Below are 23,411 nucleotides of genomic sequence, written 5' to 3'. Positions count from 1 at the left end.
TCACTTCCCTGGCTCCCGCTCTCCCCTGAGCTTATAGTGGACGCGGGGTTCGTCCCAACCCTTCTTGGGAGTACTGAATGGAAAAGGGGGAGCCTGCGCAATTGCTTGGTCGAATGTAGACAAACATTGCGGGATTTGACTGTGGTACCATCGTTTAGACGTCCTAGTGATTTTTACACCTGCCTTCTGCTTAGGGCACCGGCCAGTTTTCCATTTGTGTCTACTCCACCTGCTGTCTTTGTTGGGTAAGTGAACATGGCCCCAATCTGCCGCTTAATCGGCAAACGGGCGGTCCTGGAGGACCTCACCCGCCTCTCACCCCCCTCCCAACCTCGCGGACATCGCCTCCGGTCGCCGGTTCCAAGGCCTAAGAAGCACGTTAGCTGCGAACGGAGGTGAGGAGGCTCAGCTGACCGCCTGTGTCAGCTGACAATGTGTGGCACGCACAAACGCCACAGCTTGGCTTGGCCTCTCTGTTATTTGCAGCTCAGCCCAATCGGCGCCTCCAGGACGGCGGAGGCGGCAAAGACGGTGGGCTTCTTGGGTGCAGCTCCACGAGGGCTGGCATCCCTGCACGGCGGTGTACACCTGAGCGAGACGCTCAGTCGCTCTCTAAAGCCCCTTCTGCGGATGACGGACACGGAGATAAATAAGAGCGGTGTGTCATGAGAGGCCGTCCACCAGGACTTACCCTCCTTCGCAAGGGTTTGCACCTCGCAGCGGAGACTGTTCTGCCTCTGGCCCTTGGAGCAAGCCGGCTGACAGCGGAGTAAAGAAAGATTCCTGCGGGTAGGCGGTCAGTGCAAAACAATTCCCTGACCGGTAATCGCACCCCGATGCGGTGGTGAAAGAGCTGAATGCTAGCCACTAGACCAGCAGGGGCGCACGGGAGGGTCTTTCTCAACCTTCTTGCCATATAAGTGACTGTTTGCCTGTGTGCTGGGAGGACTTGGGCCTTGTGGGCGTCGTTGGTCGCTCCTGGAGTCGTCTCACAAGGCCTTTTCCTCCCTCCTTTCTCCGAAAGAGGAGCCCGCAGGCGACGCACCCAGCACTCCGCGAGGCGAGTCCTGGAGCGGGTTGCAGCGTCCCGGCTGTACCTGAACACTGACCTACAGATATGCCTTTGTGAAGCTGCAGCGCGTGGAGAAACAGTCACGGGTCGCCGGGGTCAGAGCCGCGCACCGGGTAGCCAGGAGCAGGTAGGAGCGAGGAGGCTCCCGGGTTGAGACCGAGGCACCCGAACATCATAAAGGACTCAGAGCTTGGCATGCCTGACACCATAAAGGACTCACACGGATGCGGAAACCGAGATGGGATGGAAAACTCTTTCCAGGGAGGCTCCGGGGCCCTCAACTGGTCTCCTACCTTCCCCTGCAACCTGCGACACCTGCCATTTTCCCATCGTAGGCGATGGCAACGCCACCCTTCCTTATGCTCCGGGCAAAACCCCGAGAGTTCCCTCTGATGCTGGAGTTTTTCTCTCATATCCAAGATCCAATTGGTCGCCAATTCGTGATTTCCCGTCGGCCAAGTGCGTGGGTATTGATCTACACGGGAGTTTCTCCACCTCCGTGGAATGGCTACTTCGGGGTTGGGGAGGGGCCCTCCGGTGAATTGTAAGGTGTTTAGCAGCATCCCTCGCCTCCGCTGACTAGATAGATACCAGGGGTTAACATTCTCCCTCCGGGCTTCCCCCATCGTGACCTAGTGTCCCAGCAGGGATGGGGGAAGCATGTGAGGGTGAAGTTGCTGCCTGTTGAGAACCATAGTCCTGTCCTCTGAGCTTGTGCTGAGGACTCTCCAGATTAAGGCTCAGGGGTCGATCCAGCTCGAGAACCCCTCGCTCCCCCGCACAGTCGGACCTTAAAATTGGAGGGTTTTAACATCTCGACATCATGAGATTCTACCGTTAGGTCTTTTCTTCCCTTCTTTCCGCCAGTTCAGCTTCTTCTGAGTGTGTCAACCAGGGCCAGCCAGGCAGAAGGCTGGTTTCGCTCAAAGAGGATCCTCTCGCCCCTCCTGGAGCTTCAGGCCTATTTGGGTTGGGCCTGCAGAGACGCCTTAGGGGCCACTTCGTTCAGCATCGGGCGGGGTGGGTGGGAGGGGGCAGGTGCGCGATGCGGGGAAGAAGAGGGTTTGACTGCTGTTCCCGACCCCGGGCGCCAAACCTCCACCCTGGTGCCAAATCTCCAACCTGGTGGGGCGCACCCCTCCAGGCTCCTACTGGTCCCACTCGCTGGTAGTTAGGTCTCCGGTCAGCCTGAGCTCCCGAGACACCCAGGCCCAGAAAGACATGTCGAGATACCAAGGCCCAGAAGGACACGTCGGGGAAAACGGCTACTCACTTAGGTCCTGTCCGCAAGGGATCCCTTTCTGATGGGAAAGAAAGGTGGCGAGTCCTGTCCTGTTGAGTAAGCGGAAGAGAGATCAAAGGGAAGAGAAGAAAAATCCTGTGAGGTTTCAGGATCTAAAGTTACCATGAAGTCGACCAAACCTCGTCTGGAGGTCCTCCCGTGGCTGGTGAATGTGACTCATGTCCCCGTCTTCAGTTTGTCAACGTGGAAAAAGCCTACGACAACGGCCAGTACCAGCTACTAGGAGTCCCCAGTCTTTCTAGTTGGTGGTACTGGAGCTTCCCTACCCAGGATTTCCATGGATTTCAAGGATACAACTGAACAGCCTTTGTTGTTCCAACTGCTCTTATTTGAAGAAAGGGCCGATCTGTTGAGAAGCACATAGGAAAACCACTTCTGTAAGAGTATAGCAACTGTTGTTGAGACTGTCACATTCCCCCTCCTCCTCCTCCTCCCTCTTCCTAGAAATGTGCAATGAAAATTAATCCCCAGGATGGGCCTGTTGTACTTTCAATGCACAGTTGTCGGAACCTAAGAGAACTCTAGGAGGTTCTGGGATGAATATTTGAAGTATAACACAGTCATTTTTATTTACAGTTGCATTCCAAAAACACATTGGACAAACACATCCAGTTCATCTGTGCCAGACTTACAAAGATGGCAAAAGAGGGACTACATACAAACAAGTGAAAGATGTAACCAAATGGCTTTTAAATATTTGCTGTTTCCACTGAAGGTCTTCTCTGGATACACCTACCAGTGTCTTCTCTTTCCCTAAAGTCAGACATTCAAGTGCCAGACCCTGAAATCAGTTTTCTGGTTCCAGCTTATTCTTCCCCGTTCTGTATCTCTGCCCCTCCATTCTCTTCTTTCATATGCAGTAAAAGGTCAGCTCTCTGTCAGTTTCTCATTTGCAACATCCCACTTGAAGAACGCAATGACCAGCATCAAAAATTAGACACCCTCCATGGGACTCCATCTCTGTCTTAGTTGGAGCTTCTATAACAATGTACCATAAACTGGGTGGCTTATCCACAACAGACATTCCTCACAGTTCTGGAGTTTGGAAATCTAAGATCAAGGTGCCAGCATGGTAGGATTAGGGTGAGGAACCTCTTCCTGGTCGTAGATTACCATCTTCCCACTGTATCTGCAGGTGGCTGAAAGAGGCTGAGAGAGCTCTCTAGTGTCCCTTTTATAGGGGCACTAATCCCACTCGGGAGGACTCCACCCTCTGGATCTAATTACCTCCCAAAGGCCCCTCCTCCTAATTTTAACACTTTCCAGGGGTGGGTGGGGGAAGGTTATGGTTTCAACCAAGGCATTTTTGGGGGACACAAATATTAGGTCTCCTGTGATCGTTCTAGAAAAAGAAGAAATTATAAATGATCCAAAGCTTTGTACATTTCACAGTCAGAAATAAAGAAAACTTTTCCTAAGATTTTGAAAGGTCTGAAATGTGAGCTTCCTCCCAACCAAACCCACCACTAAAATCTGGACTCTGTGCTGAGTGTTGTGGACTTTTTGTGTGTTCATCCTCCGTGCAGACAACTGAAAATTTATTCTCTCCAGAGGGTAGAAGAGAAGATCTATTGGGAGAACCCACCCCCAATATTTCAGTGTAGGTTCTTTCTATTTTCCGTAAGTGTCAGCCTGCTGAGAAATAAAGAGAGACAGTACAAAGAGAGGAATTTTACAGGTGGACTCCCGGGGTGACATCACATATCGGTAGGACTGTGATGCCCACCTGAGTCTCAGACCAGCAAGTTTTTATTAATGGTTTCAAAAGGGGAGGTGGTGTTAAGAACAGAGACTAGGTACAAAGATCACATGCTTCCAAGAGCAAAAAGCAGAACCACTGATAAGGGTCTAACAAAGATCACATGCTTCTGAGGGAACAGGGCAAAGGGCAAAAGCAAAACCACTGATAAGGGTCCAACAAAGATCACAGGGCAAAGGGCAAAAGCAGAACCACTGATAAGGGTCTATGTTCAGCGGCATGTGTATTGTCTTGGAAAACATCTTAAACAACAGAAAACAGGGTTCGAGAGCAGAGAACTGGTCTGACCACAAATATACCAGGACTGAGTTTTCCCAACCCTACTAGCCTGAGGGTTCTGCAGGAGAGCAGGGCTTATCTCATTTCTTATCTCAACTGTGCAAGACAGACCTTCCCACAGTGGCCATTCATAGCCCTCCCCCCCGGGGCACATTATTTTCCTGGGGTATCAATATTAATATTCCTTGCTAGGAAAAGAATTTAGCGATATGTTTCCTACTTGCACGTACATTTATAGACCCTCTGCAAGAAAAAAATATGGCTCTTTTTGCCCGACCCCACAGGCAGCCAGACCTTATGGTTGTCTTCCCTTGTTTCATAAAAATCGCTATTATTCTATTCTTTTTCAAGGTGCACTGATTTCATGTTGTTCAAACACACATGTTTTACAATCAATTTGTACAGTTAACACAATTATCACAGTGGTCCTGAGGTGACGTACATCCTCAGCTTACAAAGATAACAGGATTAAGAGACTAAAGTAAAGACAGGCATAAGAAATCATAAAAGTATTATTTGAGAACTGATAAATATTAAGATGAAATCTTCACAATTTATGTTCCTCTGCCATGGCTCCAGCTGGTCTCTCCATTTGGGGTCCCTGATTTTCCATAACAAGGATCCTTGGCCCCAAGGGGGCAATCAGCATAGATGAGCGAGGGCTTGTGTCCCACACTGAAATGAGAGGGATGAGGTGACAGCATATGTTGATCTGTGTGATGGTTACATAAGTTGTGACCTAATTCAAAGCTTATTGTGCTGTATTAAAAAGAAAACCAGAGGACTTGCACAACCTGACTTTCAGACTCACTCTAAGTTGTTATAAACAAGGCAATGTGCAAGCAGCATTGGGAGACCCAAATACATAAACAGACTGACTTGGGAGACCTCAAACTGACCCACAGCTATAAGATCCATAGGGTTTTTTCGTTTGTTTATTAATTTCTTTTTGCTTTCTGAGACAGGGTCTCACTCTGTCATCCAGGCTGGAGTGCAGTGGCCTGATCTCGGCTCACTGCAACCTCTGCTTCCCAGGCTGAAGTGATCTTCCTGCCTCAGTCTCCTGGGTAGCTCATACTACAGGTACATTTTAGTAGACACGAGGTTTCGCCATGTTGCTCAGACTGGTCTCCAACTCCTGGGCTCAAGTGATGGACCAGCCTCAGTCTCTTACTGTGCTGGGATTATAGGCATGAGCCACCATGACCGGCCATAGGTTTTCAATAAAAGCAGTTCAAGGGGCAAAGGAAATAGTTTCAATTAATTGACTTTCATAAAAGAGAAGGAGGAGATGAACAAGGTTATTTCTCCCTCACACTATACCTGAAAGTAACTTGAGGGACATTATAGACCAAAACTTAAAAGCTGAAGATATAAAGCATTTTGAGGATACTTTGTGACTTGTTGGTAGACACAGATTTATTAAACAAGGCACAGAAAAAAACATGTATAAAGGAAAGACTTGATAAATTAGACTTCATCAATATTAGCCATATCTTCTCACCAAAAGACACCACAAAGAAAGTGAAGAAATGAGTCAGCCTCAGACTGGGAGAAAACAGTCACAAAACCTATCTGACCCCCAAACCCTGTAACTATGATGTATGGTGAGATCTTCTTACCTGGTAATTAAAACAGCAACAACAACAACAACAACAAAACCCAATCAACCCAAGTATGCTAGATGGGTAAAAGACTTGAACTGATACACAGGAATAAAAGGTACACACATGGTCAACAAAGCACATACAGTATGTTTAGCTATCAGGAAAATGGAAATTAAAACCACATTGAGACAGCACTGTAACTCCCCGTAGCATGGCTAAATTTATAAGGAGAGGAAACACCTAATCTTGGAGAAGATGAAGAACAACAACAACTCTCACATGTCATTGATAGAAATGTAAAATGACACAACTACTTTGGGACAAGTTTTGACAGTTTTTATGAACTTGCACATATCCCACTCTTTGGTACCAGCAATTCTGCACCTAGGTTTTCCCCAAGAGACATGAAAACAGATGCCCTCAATATCTCTTGTGGGAAGAAAGTTCAAAGCAGGCTTATTCAGAATAGCCAATATCGATTTATTCAGAATAGCCAATACCCAAAAGCTCATTATCGGGTTGGGGGTGGGGTAGGAATGGCAAACAAACTGTGCTGTTTCTTTGCAATGGAATACTACTCAGCAATGAAAGAGGAATGAACTTCTGCTACACTCAGCAATGGGTAGAGCCAGAGACATTATGCAGAGAGAAAGAAGCATGTAGAACAGAGTAGATGCACCGTGATTCCATCTGCGTGAAGTTCTAGAAGCAATGGTAAAGTGAAAACAATCTGGAGAGTGATTGTTCACAAATAAGGCAGAGGACAATGACAATGATTTTTGTAATTCTAGTGATTATGTTATTGATTGAGTAGTCACTAAATCCAGGCATGTCTGACAACAGCAGTGTAAGGCAGAGTTTGCGAAGTGGCCCAACCTTCCATAGAAAAATGTTGAGGCACATAAAATTTAAGACACTTAACCAAGGTCAGGCAAGAGCTGACACAGATTTCCAACACAGAACCTGGATTCTTGGACATAGGTTAGACTGGACCTGTCCACTTCTCTGTTTCAGGTGTCTCTGGGATTCTCAGCTACACCAGAGGAGAGAGAGAAGGAGATGGAGGGAGAGAGGAGTAGGGAAGAAATGGAGGGAGGCACAGGGCCTGTAGCTGTCGAAGAGCAGAGAAGGAATGCTTGCCAGTGTATTTACAGTACAGAGAAGTTTCCTGGGGATCAGGACATTAGCAGATGCTAAGCTTGCTGTGGTCAGGAGATGAATTTGATATGCCATAGATTTAGAAATTAAAACAAAACCCTTAAGTTATTGGGAGAGAATGTAGCAGAATACATTTCTGCCTTAAGAGACAACAGGAAAAAATAAAACAAAGTAGAATTTCACCAAAGTTATCAACTTCTGCTCATCAAGAATCACCATGAGAAAGTGAGAAGGTGAGCCAGAGACTGGGAGAAGATAATTGCACTGTGTTTACCTGAAAAAAAAAAAATGACTCAAATCTTGAATATAGAGAGTACTTTTTAGAAATCAGTAATAAAAAGTCAAGCCAACTGAAATAGGGAAGTTGCTTTGATAGCCTCTCTTCGCAAAGGAGGATTGCTAAATGGTGAAAGGCATTAGTAAATATGCTCAACAGCATTACTCATTAAAGGAAACACAAATTGAAGCCACGATGTGGTACCATTTTACATCCACCAGAACGGGTATATTTAAAAGACAGAACACACCACGTACTGTCAAGGATGTTCAGCCAGTGGAACTCTCCTTGCTGGTGAGAAACCATTCTAGAAGAAACCATCTGGCTGTTTCTAATAAAGTTAACATTGCACCTACCCTATGACCCAACAATTCCAGTACTTGGTATTCCTCAAGGGAAATGAATGCACGTGTCCACAAAAAGACCCACGCAAGAAGAATCTTCATTTTTCTTGTCCAGCAAGTGGAATCTGTTCCTTATCAGCAGGAGTAGAAGTCTGAACACTTCTGGCCACAGCCTCTTGGTATCAGAGTCGTCAAGGAAATACAAGCAGTCAAGTGCTGGATGGAAGAACAACACATTATTCACACAGAGAGGAGACAGAGCGGGGTATGGGCTCTGCTTTAGTCCTGTGCGTTGGTCCCCCATGGCCAGCAGGTCCCTCCGTTTGGCCTGCACACACAGCCTCTTGAGAAGCAGAAGAAAGGGTCCCGCCCCCTCCCCTCAGTAGGGGGCAGATACAGCAGCTGGTCAGGTGCCAGTTGATGCACATGTTTAAGTGGAACAAAGGGGTACACACTAAGTCAGATCTGGGGAAAGATACTCCCACACAAGGGGGTGAGTCCAGCACAGGCTGTGAGGACTCCTTGTCTCCTGGGAAGGAAGTGCTCCAGGCCCAAGCCCCATTTCTACCCAGTAGAGTGGAGGTTGAAAGACCCCTGCAAGAGATTGCCCTTCTCCACAGTTTCCTGTTGGCATACAAACTTGGTGATGGGCTTGGAGACAAGCCATTTGAGGCCACAACAAAGAGTCTGGAGTTTAAAGTCATTAAAAGCTTGTCATCGTTTCGTGTGTAACTGCCCCAGTGACTGGAAAACAGGTTCTGATCACACCATTGCCTTCGTGTAAGCCACGACCAACACGGCTGACTGGGTTATTTGCTCTGTGAGGCTCAGAGACAGGAGGGTGCATGTCCAGGGTTTCCCTTGGACTCCTCCCCAGGTTGGTGAGCTGTGACGTCTCTTCTCCTTCCCCTGACCTGGCCCCAGTGACTGGAAAAACGGTTCTGAGCATACCATTGCCTCCGTGTAAGCCACCAACAGGACTGACTGTGTTATTTGCTGCATGAGGCTCAGAAACAGGACAGAGCACGCCCAGGGCTTCCCTTGGATTCCTCGCCAGATTGGTGAGCTGTGAGGCCTTTTTCCTTCCCCTGAGGCGTCTGGTTGCGGCGAGCAAAAAGCGATAGCCTGAACGAACGATGTTGCCGTGACTCGGATTCGAACCGAGGTTGCTGCGGCCACAACGCAGAGTACTAACCACTATACGATCACGGCCAGCCACAGGCCAACTGGCAATGTCTGAGCTTGCTCTAGTAATTTTGACGTCAATAGATTTTGATTATTAAGCGGATTTGTTCCCAGACAGCCACGGGGGGTTCCCGCTTTTCTTTCTTTTATGCCTGCTCTGCTTTTCCCTCCCTTCCTCCCAATCCTCATATGTGATGAGAACAACTCTCATCTCATCTCCAGCCCGGGCCTCCCCGCACCAGCCTCTCTCGGGAGGTCTCTCTGTACTCGTCGGCACCTCCTCTGCTTCTCTCCCGCCTCTCCGTATTTCTGCTTTTCACCCTTCCTCTCTCCCGCCCCACCGACCGAAGCCGAGGTGAGCGAGAGGAGCGCAAGCAGCGCAAAAACTCGGGCGAAGGCGGTGCAAGAACGGGAAGAGCCATCACTAGAGCCCACGGTGCGTTCTGCTTGCTTCCCTTGGGACCCATGCTGCTTAGGCCCAGGGAGTCGCGGACCCGGACGTTTCCTGGGATGCTGGGTCTGGCGCCTGCGAGAGGCAGGACGCGGCGATGGCCATTCCCCTGCGCTTCCGGCTTCGGAATCACTCAATGCGTGGGTTTCAACCGTAACCAGCAAGATGCGCCTCTCCTGTTTTCCGAGGCTTTGGAGCCTGCACAATTGTTCTACAAAAGGTGGTGGCTCCGCCTAACGTTGGATAGGCGCTTGCTCTGCATGGTAATACCAGAGAAAGAGTTGACTGTCCGTGTGTCGCAGTCCGGTGGTGTGCTTGCTTCCAAGTCTAGAGGTGGGTGGTTCAAGCCCGTTCTATGGAGCATTTCTTGCATTTTAAAAATGTTTAAACCGCTGGTAACTTTCTTCTATCCAGCACATGCTCTCATGGAAAGGCAGAGCGACAGAGCAAGACCAACTTTACCCTCTTCTCCTCCGTGTCTCGCGTACCACGAGGACAGAAATCAAGGTCCGCTAGGATTCTGGAAACTCTCTCTCTCTCTCTCTCTCTCTCTCTCTCTCTCTCTCGCTCTCGCTCTCTCTCTCTCTCTCTCTCTCTGTTTTGAGACAGAGTCTCGCTCTGTTGCAAGGCTGGAGTGCAGTGGCACGATCTCGGCTCACTGCAACCTTCGACTTTCTGATTCAAGCAATTCTCCTGCCTCAGGCTCCCGAGTAACTGGGATTATAGGCACGCGCCACCACGCCCAGTGAAGTTTTGTATTTTTAGTAGAGAGGGTTTCACCATGTTGGCCAGGGTGGTCTCCATCCCCTGACCTCGTGATCCGCCCGCCTCGGCCTCCCAAACTGCTGGGATTACCCATGGCGCCTGGCGCGCTCTTCTCTCTCTCTCTCTTTAACTGTCATTCATTTAGCCCTTTCCATACGCTTTTGAGGTTAAATGGTTCCGTGATTTTACAATTAACATATAATGCTCTAGACATTTTTGTATGGGCATTTTCAGCCACTGGTGTATTTCTACAGCATAGAAGTTCAATTACTATAGGAAGAGCAATTATCATAGTATTCACATGGTATTTATATCATTCCATTCTCTCTCCTCTGTTGGCTTATTAGCTATAACTCTTTCTTTTGTTATTTTAGTAATTGCCTTAGGGCTTAGAGCAAACCTTTTTAACTGATCACAGTCAACCTTCAAGTGATAAACCTCGCTGTCTGGCCTTGACGCTACTGCTGACATGCACTTTGCTTTTAGGTATGTTATAAACCCAACAACACGGTGTTATTGCTTTTGTTTAAATAGTCAAATTTTTACAAAAGAAATTTACAAAATAAAAGAATACCTAGGACAGTTACCCATTTCTGGTGTTCTTCATTTCCTCGTGTAGATCTGGATTTTCATCTGGTATTGGATTCCTTCTGCCTGGAGGACTCCTTTGACGTTTCTTGTAGTGTGGGCGGGCTGGTAGTGAATTCGTTCGGCTTTTGTACATCTCTAAATGTCCTTATTTCACTTCCAGTTTTGGGAATTTATTTTTTCTGGCATAGTATTCTAGGCTAACTTCCCCTGCCCTCAGTACCTTAAAGATGTTGCTTCTCTGTCTCCTCGTGTGCATTGCTGCTTCTGGTAGAGGCCGGCAGGAGCAGAAAGGAAGCTGACGCAATCCTCATCTTTGTTCCTGTGTATGTGCAATGTCTTTTTCTTCTGGCCAGATTTGAGCAATGTTATTTTGATGGATCCGGGAGTGGTTTTCTTCATGTTTCTTGTGCTTCGGTTTCCTCAACTTTTTGGGTCACTGGATTTATAATTTTTGTTATGATTGGGAACTTTTCAGCTATTGTTTCTTCAGAAATTGGCCAGGCACAGTGGCTCACACCTTCAGGAGGCCGAATCAGGAAGTGTTGAGTAAGGAATGAAATTCAAGACCAGCCTGGGCAACATACTGAGACCCCATTCCTAATAAAAATAACAGAGAGAAAATAAATGTTTCCTCTCCTCCCTGCTCCTTCTCAGGGACTCCCATTACTCATAAATTAGACCTCTTAAGTCTGCCCTACAGTTCACTGATAATCTTTTCACTAAAAAAAAGTCTTTTGTCTGTGAGTTTCATTTTGCATATTTTCAATTATTCGTGGTTCCATGTTCCCTGATCATTTCTTCCACAACGTCTAATCTGCTGTTAATCCCATCAACGAATTTATCATCTCTGATACTGTGGTTTTGGTGTGATATTGGCTCACTGCAACCTCTGCCTCCCATGTTCAAGTAGTCCTCTTGCTTCAGCCTCCCAAGTAGCTGGGACTACAGCTATGTGCCACGACGCCCGGCTAATTTTTTGTATTTTGTATTTTGAGTAGAGATGGGGGTATCACCGTGTTAGCCAGGATCGTCTTCATCTCCTGACTTTGTGATCCACTGGACTCAAACTCCCAAAGTGATGGGATTACAGTTGTGAGCCACCACACCGGCTCCTTCCTTCCTTCCTTCCTTCCATGAGACAGGGTCTCACCCTGTAGCCCAAGCTGGACTTCAGTGGTGTAATCTTGGCTCACTGCAACCTCTGCCTCCCAGGCTCCAATGATCCTCCCACTGCAACCTCCTGAGTAGCTGGGACTACAGGCACACACCACCATGCCTGGCTAATTATTTGATTTTTCTTGGTAGAGATGAGGTTTCATCATGTTGCCCAGTCTGGTCTGAAACTCCTGCATTAAAGGGATCAGCCCACCTCGGCCTCCCAAAATGCTGGGATTACAGGCACCTGTTTGTTTGCAGAGAGGAGCAGTGGGCAGATTTCAGGCAGGAGAGTAAATCGGGCATCTGTTACTCCAACATTGCCAGGAGCCGAAGGCATCTCTTTACGTGTTCTTAGTTTGACTTCAACAGGAGGTGTGCCAATTTATCTTCCAATATATTTTTCCAACTCAGTGAGAGAGCCTTTTCCTTGGTGCTCTTGCCAGCACAGCAAAGTTTCCATACATCAGTCTGATGTACCAGTGAGGGGGTGGTGCCCGCCTGACTTACCTAAGCAGGAGATGCAGCAGAAAGACATGGTGGACACTGACTGCCCAGAGATAATCTCTGGCACATGTTCCACAGCTAAACCTCCAAGATGTTTAGAAAGTCTTCCAATAATTGTAATTGTTTTCTCTGATGATCTACCTAACTGAGTCCAGAGAAAACTGGCTGGAGGGACTCTAAACTGCTTCCTGTCAAGAGGCTAATCAAACAGGAGAGGAAAGAATGGCTCCTTCTAGACATTTGTTCCTCTTCTCTTTTCTTTATGAATTGCATTCTGCTTTTGTTAAATGCAAACGATCTACAGACTGTTCTCCCTCCTAGACAAGGGTGCATTAGCACATTAATAACTACCTCTGTGTTATTCCTTCCTTGGTGATGTTTGCTTTGTTTTTCTATAAAACTCAGATCTCACTGGAGACAAATCTCTGGAGCCATAGGATCCTGCACCTGACCATGCTTCTTATGCAGACCTGGATCCTTGGAGTTATTGGCTCCCTTTGCCTTGGTTCTTTTGTTGACTCTCTTCAGCAAAACTGAACTCTGACTTTTACACCCTAAATCTGGCTCTTGGACATACAGGTCCTTTTGCTTCCTGACTCCTCCTCGACCCAGCCCTGCCTTTCCAACCTCTCCATCTGTGTCTGTGTGCCTGTGTCTGTCTGTCTGTCTCTCATACTCCAGGCTGCCCCTAGTATTACCCACTTTCTTCTCCTTCTCTTCAATGTTCAGGGTTTACCTTCCTCTCTGCCTACAGAGTCCCACAGGCTGGGGGGGTGTCCCCTTACAGAGAGGGGAGCTCATTCCAGAAGGTGCCTCTAGACTTGGAATAAACCTTACAAAGAACACCCAGGTTTGAAAAGCTTTTTCTATCTTCCCATTACCCGAATTATTCAAAGGACTAAAAGTGGGAAGTCCAGTAGAATTCTTGATGTCGCTCAGAAACCTGCATTGGAACGCCTTCATTCACCGAGCATTGGGTGCTCACGAGGTGTGAAGCCTTGCTCTAGGTGAGTAGCTGCATGGTGAGCAAGTCCTGCCCCACCGAGCCCACATCTGGAGGCATCAAGAAGGGACCGGGCAGTGGGAACACAACCGGCTCGTGTCCTCCCCACAAGCATTTCTCCTTTTGGGCACAGGGAATGCAAGCGGTGAGCACGACAAATAAAGCATAGGGAAGGATGAGGAAGTGGCTGACTTCAGACCAGGAGGCTATGGTGGTCACCTGCGGTGGGGCGGCTTCCCATAGGGGAAGTGCAGGAGGCAGTGTGGACCGGGGAGAATGTGGTGGATCTGGCATTCCTGCATCTTGCCCCTACTCACACGGCCTGGTGTCAGCTCGGAAACATGACAACCACACAACTTCTGGCCTCCATGTCACCACACCCTCAGGCATCTAGAACCTGTGCAATGGCACAAAGAAGTGAGGGTGCACAACCTGGGGATGGGGGCATTTAATAACGGACAGGTGTCTGAGGCAGATGTCTTCAGACTTCCAGGCACCACTTGCCTCTTTGTGGAGCAATCAGGGCAGTCATTCGCAAAAAAACTAAAGACTACTTGTCCTGTTCCACGCAGAGGCATAGTTAACCTTGTAACTGTTCTTTTCGGACCTTCATTCTTCCACGTCCAGATATATGGGGTCTTTGTTGCCCATCTGCTTCAAGTTAGATGAGGAAAATCCTGCCTGAAGGCTTAAGGGTTTGTTAGAAAAATAAATGCTGTTTACAAAAGGTGCATTTTAGGCAAAAGCTCAGTTCTGGAGCTCCAGAATCTACCTATCCCAAGCCCAATACACACCTCCTTTCTCTCCCTCCCTCCTCCTCACACTTGCCTCAGCTGATTCTTCAGGCTGCACATCTCTGAGAAGATGACAGTCCCTAGCAGAAGAACAAGAGAACCTTGGGCTCTTCTCTCCATGAAGCCGTAGATGCGAGCAGATAGCCTCATTCCATGGCGGTGTGACTCTGAAGTCACTCAGGTTTTCTGTGCCTCCATTTCCGCATTGTAAAATGGGCCCAATAGGAATGTGTTTCCGAATGGGTTGTTCCAAGTTTAAATAAGACACGGCAGTAAAACATTGAGCCCATGCCCAGATGCATAGTAAACACTCCAAGAGCATTAGTCATTATTACTGTCATCATCACCGGTGGCCTCATTGCAGCTATTATCATTATCTACATCCATCTTTGAAATAATTGCATATCCTTTTAAGGTATGGAGGGATCGCAACATATAACATTTCCAAACTGATGAACATTTATTATTACAAATATTACTGCTGGGAACATATTTCTGCATTTTAATCATCACCTGTGTGTTTCTCTATCAAATCTTCGCACACAATTTGGGGATGTTGCAAAACACATTCCCTGACCGGGAATCGAACCCGGGTCGCAGCGGTGAAAGCGCCGAATCCTAGCTACTAGACCACCAGGGAAGCCGACAAAAATACCAATTTCCTTGTCTGAAGAAAAAAACAGCAGGTAAATACTAACTTTAAGAGGAGAGCCCAACGGAAAATGGCTCTCTGTGACCCAAGCGGACTGCAGGGCTCCAAGCAATCACTGCCCAGCTGCTCAACACCTCTCACCTCTGACAGCCTGGCCGCTGCGTTGGGCTGTATTGAGGCCAGGCCACAAGGAAACTGAGCGGTGCTCCATTCTAGCCTAGCTGTAGCACGGTGTGAGGCAGAGCCAAGCACTTGTTCTCTTTCCGAGCCTCAGTTTCCTCGCCACCAAAGTGCAGACTTGGCTCTCAGTGAGTGATGAGCGGAGTCCTTCTGATTCCTGATCTCTGAACTGGCTCAAGGGGCTCTACCGATAAAGACATGTGTAGGGATCCCCTTTCGCCCCCAACTAGCTCAATTCGTAGAGCATGAAACTCTGAATTGAGCGGTCTTTGGCTCGAGCTCCAGGTGCAGATTTAGGTTCGTTTTCTTTTGTTCAGCCACGCAATTCAACCGGTTCCGCAACTGAGGTCAGGGCGCGAGGAAGCCAAGTGGGCTTCACAGGAAAGACCTCCTTGGTTTCAGAGACATTGTAGCTGTCAGCTTGAAATCTTCAGAAAGAAGATTTCGGCGATAGATAAGAAGACTGGAAATTTCTGGATCTAAAGCTAACGTGACGTCCACCTCATCCGGCGCCCTCGTCTCCGATCCAACTCACGGCGGGCAAACCGGGCCTAGTTCCTAGTGCTCAGCGGGGTTTCAGGTAGTAATGGAACTCCTCCCGTGCTTCTTGTGATCAAAGATGCAGCTAAGTTCCCCCATCCCACCCCTCAGGTCCATTCCCCTCCCTTGAAAAAAAAGAAAAAGAAAAGGTCATTATGAAAGCCACGTTGTGTGTGTGAGGCAAACCTGCTGACCCCACTCTAGCTAAACGACCCGAACACCGCCTCTGGAGGACATATCCACGAAAATCTTAGGCGCCGCCTTGGGCAACTGCATATTGCTGCCTATGACGGATGAAATTCGACTGCATCTCAACATTCCCGCGGCCCCAGGAAAGTGCTGGCAAAAGGCCCCGGGAAGCACCTGCGATCCCTCAGGTAAGAAGACTGCGGATCGCGATAGCGCCAGGCTGAGGGTTCCCCGCCTGCTCCCGAAATGAAGGCCCTGGAGACCCATAACCGGGCTACGGGATCCCGATTCTTTCTGCGGGGTATCCAGTTCCAGAACTAAGCGCCGGTGTGCGGAATTCGCCCGGCTGACACTCTCCGGCTCCCAGAAGCTGCAGCAGCCGGCGGGTTTTGAGCTTCCAAGTCCCGGGCGCAAGGGAGTGTGGACGCCGCCCCTTCAAGGCTGTAGACCCCGCCTCGGGGCCTTTTTCCTGGCGCCGGCAATCAGGGCTCATTCTTTCACAGGGTATCGACCCTTCTGGTCCTCCCAGCAGCCGCAGGACCCTCCCTGCCCACCCTTCACCCAAGCCAAGGGGCCTCATCCTTGCTCTTTCCTCACGGGCCCTCCACTTAGGGTGTCAACAGAGGTAGGTCAGGGGAGAAACCTGGATTTCTAAACACACCTGGCTACAATGAGATGGCGCTACTCCCCTTCCCCTGCAGAAGCAGACTCAGAAAAAGGTAGTTAAAACAGAAGGTTTCAATAAAATCGAGAGTCTGATAACATAATACCCAAAAGTCCAAGTTTCTATTGAAAATCATTCATCATACCAAGAACCAGGAAAATCTCATACTGAATGAAAATAGACAGCAAATACACACTGGCAATATCATGAGAGAGGTGTTGGGATTGTCTGACAAAGATTTTAAAACAAGCAAGCCTGATGAAAATGCTTTAGTAATTATGAGCACATTTGAAATCAATGGACAAATAGAAAGCCTTAGCAATTAAATACAAGATTTAAAGGAGAACCAAATGGAAGTATTAGAAGTGGAAAATACAACAACCAAAATAAAAAGTCCAGCACATAGGCTGAACAGCAGAATGGATGGTGCACAGCAAAGAAATCCATCCACTGCACATGAAAAAAAAAGAAGAAATTATACAATCTTAACAGGGAAAGACTAGACTGGGTGAGAAAGTGAACTGAACCTCAGGGACCTGTGAAACTACCTCAAAAGGTCTCACTTTCATGTTGTTACCTATGTCTGGAAGGGGAAGAGGAAGAGGACAAGGCTGAAAACAAAGAAATAAATGGCTAAAAGCTTCTCAGAGTTGGCAAGAGACATAAACCTACAGGTTTGAGAAGCCGTGAGAATCCCAAATGGGATAAAACCCAAAGAGGTCCATGGCAAGACACGTGAAAAAATATAATGTCGGAAATGAAAGACAAAGAAAATATCTTGAAAGCAACAGAGAAAGGTGACACTTTACCTAGAAAGGAAAAACAATTCTGGTGATGATGGATTTCTCATCAGAAACCATGGAGGCAGAAAGAAGTTGCCCAGTGCTTTTCAAGCCGTGAAAGAAAACAATTGTCAGCCCAGACTCCTCTCTCCAGCAGAAACATCTTTCAGGGATTAAGGGGAAAATCAAAACAGTTTCAGATTGAGAAAAGCTAAGGGAATCTCTGACCAGCAGTTCTACCCTAAAGGAAAGGCTAAAGGGACTTCTCTAGACAGAAAGGGAATGATTAAAGAAGGAACCTTGGGACATCAGAAAGAAAATTAAAAAAAAAAAAAAGAGGTAAGCAAAATAGGACTTTCTTCTCTTGAGTTTTCTAAACTATGATTGATGGTTTCAGAAAAAATTGTAGCATGGTTCGATGGGGTTCTAACTCTCCTTAAAGAAAATGTTTGAAACAATTATAAACGGGGAGGGTAAAGAGACCTACAAGGGAGGTAACTCGTCTATCATTCACTGAAACTGATACAATGATACCACTGTACTGTGTGGTCAGATGCAGATGCACAGACATATGAATATCTGTAAAAATCAAGAGGGCTATGCAAACAGATATACTCAAAAACACTATAGATAAGGCAAAACACTATTCTCAAAGATGTTCAAGTCACCACAGGAAGGTAAGGAAAAGAAAGCATATCCGGAAAACAACACCAGAGAGAACAAACACAAAAGGAAAAATATAATGGCAGACTTAAGGCCTACCATATCAATCATCATATTAAATATCAATGGCCTAAGTACACCAATTACAAGACACAGATTGGCAGAGTAGGTTAATGGACATGACCCAACTACATCCTGGCTACAAAGAGACTACCTTCAAATATGATGATACAGGCAAGTTGAAATCAAAAGGATAGGAAAAGATATATCATGCAAACCTTAGACAAAGGAAAGCAAGACTGGCTATATTAATGTCAGATATAGTATATTTCAGAACAAAGAAACTAATCAGAGACAGAGAGGAACATTAGATAATGAAGAAACAACCAATCCACCAACTCCTCCCCTGACAAAAGTCATAAATGTCTGTGCAACAACTGAAAATACTGAACAGAGAACTAGACAAATCCACAAATATAGCTGTATGCTTCAACGTCCCCCTTTCTCACAATTTATACAACAACCAAACAGAAAATCAACAAGAATGTAGAAGAACCCAACAGCATGATCAACCAGCAGGACTTAAATTGACGATTTTAGAACGTGCAACCACACCACAATATACACTGTTATGGGATGCATTGTGCCCAGCCCCCTCCCCCAAATTCATATGTTGAAATCAGAACATTAGTAGCAACTAGTGATATACTAATTAAAATCACAATGAGAAATTGCTACATACCTATCAGAATGACCAAAAGAAAAGCTTAACCACATCAAGTTCCGTCAAGGATTCAGAGAAAGCTGGATCACTCATACATTGCTGGTGGGAATGTAAAAGGTTACAGCCACTTTTGGGAATATCTGTATAGTTTTTACTTTTAAAACCATATGTGCAACTACCATACCACTTAGAAATTGCATTCCCTGCATTTATCACAGAGAAATAGAATCTTATGTTCACACAAAATCTGTATACTTAAAGTTTATAGCAGCCTTGTTTTTAATAGGCAAAACTGGGGAAACAATGTATAGATGACTTTCATTAGGAGAATGGTTAAACAAACTATGTTGTATGTCCATAGCATCAAATAGTCCTCATTAATATTTTAAAAAACAACAAACTATTGATACCCACAATAACCTGGATGAATCGCCACAGAATTATGCTGAGTGGACAAAGGGTAATCCCAAAGGTGACATGTAGGATTCTATTTACATAACATTCTTGAAATGAATAAATTTTATATGAATGGGCAATAGGTTAGTAGTTGCCAGGGGTTAAGGAGGGAAGGAGGAGCAGCACTGAAGAGACAGGGTCACGGCTATAAAAAAAAGTGACATGACGAATCCTGGTGTTGATGGAAATGTTCTGTACCTTGCTTGTATCAATGTCAAGCTCCTGGTACTGTTGCATTTACAATACATTTGCAGTATTTACAAATATTACAATTTTGGAAACATTACGAAGATGTTACCATTGGAGGAAACTGAGTAAAGGGTACAAGGGACCTCTCTTTTTCTCTCTGAGTTCTTAAGATTGTATGTGAATTATTAAAACATAAAAATTAACTTAAAAATCCCAAGTATATTTCTCCTTGACTGATCATGCCTTTGCTTAAAAACATTAAAGCAACAATATTTTTCCCAACACCCGTCATTTTCTTAAAGACAGTTCTAACAAAAGCTGTTCTTAGAGTTTTTCCTAAAACTTTAAAACTTCTAGTAGTCCTTACTGTTCTTCTTTGAGAGCCTTCCACGGTTTTGTTTTATTTATTTATTTTACACCTTTCAAAAGAATAAAGACAAAAACTGGCAACTGGCATATAATACTATATTAGTTCTCCAGAGAAAGAAAATGAGCAGGATACACACACACACACACACACACACACACACACAGAAGCAGAGAAGCCCAAGTTCTACTCTGAGTAAGCTCTAGACCTAGGAGAGTCGAATACAGTTCAAGACCAAGTCCAAGGCTTAAGGCAGAAGACTGACGTCCCAGCTCAAAGACAGTGAAGCAGAAAAACTGCTTTCTTAACCCTTCATCCTATTCAAGCCGTCCATGGGTTGTATGAGGCCCACTCACACTCAGGAGGGCAATCTGCTTCACTCAGTTTACTGATTCAAATGTCAGTCTCCTCCAGAAACACCCTCAGAGACACAGTGAGAAATCACGTCTAACCAAATATCTGGGCATCCCCTGGCCCAGTCAAACTGACACAAAAATTAACCTTCACAAATACTCTCAATAGAAGTGACTAAAAAATGTAGCATCATGTCCTGCCTGTTTAACCCATGACAATTAATATATTCCAGCATAACATTGGCTTCTGTTCCCTTACTGTAGCAACACGTAGGAGTTTCATTTAATGTGAGGATAATTTTGACATTATGGAGTCGTACATGCCATTGCCACTTGTGGATTGTCATTTTGCCATGGCTTTCTTATACAAAATATTAATAAACTGGATACTTTGATAATGTAAGTTTGAATTTCATTCTAGCTGCATAAGTCACTTTCCATTTTGATAAAGCCTAGAAATATTTTTGTTTATCTCCTGAATATTGGTAATGCATACCTATTGTGGGGCCCACTCTCAATCTCATGGTTTCCTTTATTTTCATTCAGATCTCAATAGATATGCCTGGGCTGCTTGAATGTCACTGGAAATGGCCCGTGGCCGTGTCCATCTATCAGAGTCCAGTAAAATCCTGGCCATGGAATGGGGGGATGGAAAGTGAGAACCACCAAACTCAGCAAACAAACACTCAGTTTAAACCTCTGTGCTAAGAGATGATCAGACTCTATCATGGCTTCTAATAGCATATGACCATGTCCCGTGGATGACCCTAAGCTCCCATGACAAAGCCTACCTAAGAAAGCTCAAGGCTGCCAGGGGAACTTACTTTAATTCTAGCCAATACCTGCTGATGATGGTAGGTTCATTCTTATAGCACTTACTAAGAAGGGAATCCTCTTCCAGCCCTTTGAGGAATGTGTGTATCTCCTAGGGACTCCAGTGTGTCTTTCCCCAGGATCTGAAAGCCATTCCTTTGAGGGGTAGTCCTCAGGAAGGACTGAGTCTCTGTCTTCTGGTCTCTGTGGGAGGTTAGAATCCTAACGTCTAATATTGCCAGCTGGTAGACACAGCTGTCCTGATGGGGCAGAAGCTTACAATGACCAATCTTTTGTAATGTTTCACTTGTGCCCCGCCCTCTCCCCTGCCTTACTCTCTGATCAGAATGCCATCACCTCTGCACAAATGCAATGGAGCTCAGCCCCTTCCTCTATGGTCAGTAGTTACTGAATAAAATCTGTTTTCACAGCTTTGACTAATGTCTAGCTTTATCTTTGAGAAAATAAGCGTGAGCAATTGTTTTCAGTGACATGGCAGCTGCAAAGAGAGGCACAGACATGGCAGGAGAGGGAGGAATCATCTGACCCTTCTCATTTCATATGAATCATCGTGTTTATGAGCTTGAGACTTGGCAGGGTTGTCCTGCTGTATCAATCCATGGCTCTGCAGTGGGACTTGAATAGGCTGGTGGTGACACTTGGTGTGACCACAGCTACCTTCAAAGATGCCATTAAGGGTTCACAAAAAAATGAAAGGAAACATAGAAAAACTGATTTTGAAAGTTGTTGCCTCTCCTGCTTCCTCATACAGAGTGTGTATGATATTACTGTGTGATGTTAGTTGGACTGCAATTTAGCACAACAGCTGTTCTAATAATTGGCAGTTTCTTATCGAGTTAAGCCTACCTGAAAAGGAAGCACACTTGCTTTTATTGATAACCCCCATAAAATGAGCAATACATCCAACAAGGCTTCTACCAAAAATGTTCTTATTAACCTCATTTTTATACTAAGGAAAAACTGGGTACAACACAAGTCTTCATCAACAGAAGAATTTAATACCGATACTCATAAAACAATCCCAGAAGTTCACTCGATAACATCAAAACAAGAAACCCACACTGGTGCCACTGATGGCAGAAAATCATGATATAAAAATGAGAGAGACAAGAGAAAGAAAATGTACTATAGCCATAGTAGTGGGTAAAAGCCAAAGACCTCAGTTTCTACTCATAATGTTCGGTAGAAGAACTGAAGGAACATGAGCCAATAGCTCTAAGGGCCCAGGTCTGCAAAAGGTGCCTGTTGGGTGCAGGGTTCTGTTGGCTCCAATGATGTATCGCAAATGGCTCATTCTGTTGGCTCCAATGATGTATCTCAAATGGGCTAATTTTTATGGACATAGCCACTGCAGAAATCTATCAAAGAATAATAAAGGGATAGCTATTTGTGTGTTGATTTACCATTGTATTGGAGGGAGAACAGGCATTAGATTGGTTTGGTCAAACAAAAGCAAAACCAAGATTTATGAAGAAAAGAGGAAAGGGGAGAAGAAAAAAATCATCTGGGACCTTTGTGATTTTGCTCCCCTTGGATAAACGACTTGACAGAAAGCTGTCAAAGAGGTCACTGTGGCACATCTTCTCTGGACCCGCATGGCTTGGTCACCGTAGAAAACAATTACAGATGTTGGAGGACTTTAAAACATCCTAGAAGTTTAGCAGCTCATCCTATGCCACAGAATATCTGTGTGTAATGTCCACCATGTCCTTCAGTTGTTCACCCCCTCAGTTAAGCCAGGAGGATGCCCCTCCCCTCAGTGGAATATCATACATCGATGTGTAGAAAAGTTTGTTGTGCCGGCAAGTAAACGACAAAAGGGACATTAATAGAATTGGGAAACAAATTGGAATATGATTTGGTACTGCTCCCATGGAAGATAAATTTGCAGAATGTACTCAAATAAGAAGCATTACATAAATGCTGTAGTGTAAAACTGGCACATCCTGTTCTCTACACTATAGAAATATCTGCAGGAGTGACCAAAAATATGTGTACAAGAATAGTGGAGATTGCAGCATCATTTGTAATCCTAAAGCCATGAAACCCACCTCATTTCAAAAACATCTTGAAAAGGGTTAAATAAATCATGCACAAACAGAGGAAGAAATGCTGTTTTCACAAGCAATGGCGAGGATCACCATGAGGATGACTGATTCCACTGGTCACATTACTGATAGAAGAATCACTAAACCCAGGCACATCCTAGGGACAGAATACTACTGCAATAGGTCTCCTATTATTAAACATGAAAAAGTCCAGGCACTTTACTCCCCCAAGCCTTCCATGGGAGCAAAGAACATTTTTATCACACTAGAAGTGAGTCCCTGTCTAAGGTCTCTGGGATTCCTGAGTTTGACAGCTACAAGGCACCATGGCCCTTGCCAAACCTCAGACCTAAGAAGGTGGGGAAGAGGACATGTGTGTCTCCTGATTAGGCTGGAGTTTGTCCCGTCCCGCGGGATCGTCAATGTAGACCCTAGAAGAGGGAGTGGGAACTCAGGGGGACAAGAGACAGGAGAAATGGAGACAAGACAGTATCCTGATCAAGTCTCGTTTATTGGTGGC

At 45.8% G+C, this 23,411-nt stretch overlaps 2 non-coding genes across 2 annotated transcripts; both read right to left on the bottom strand.

The window, feature by feature from the left end:
• Positions 1-8,939: 8,939 nt before the first annotated feature.
• TRNAH-GUG (transfer RNA histidin (anticodon GUG)) lies at positions 8,940-9,011 on the bottom strand. Its single transcript has one exon. It is a non-coding gene; the product is annotated as a tRNA-His (tRNA).
• A 5,807-nt stretch (positions 9,012-14,818) lies between these two features.
• TRNAE-UUC (transfer RNA glutamic acid (anticodon UUC)) lies at positions 14,819-14,890 on the bottom strand. Its single transcript has one exon. It is a non-coding gene; the product is annotated as a tRNA-Glu (tRNA).
• Positions 14,891-23,411: the final 8,521 nt, after the last annotated feature.

The sequence above is a fragment of the Macaca nemestrina genome, chromosome 1 (genome assembly GCF_043159975.1).
Source record: "Macaca nemestrina isolate mMacNem1 chromosome 1, mMacNem.hap1, whole genome shotgun sequence".
NCBI classification, from domain to species: Eukaryota; Metazoa; Chordata; class Mammalia; order Primates; family Cercopithecidae; genus Macaca; species Macaca nemestrina.
The sequence above is the reverse complement of the archived record's forward strand: the minus strand, read 5'-3'. Positions and strand labels throughout refer to the sequence as shown.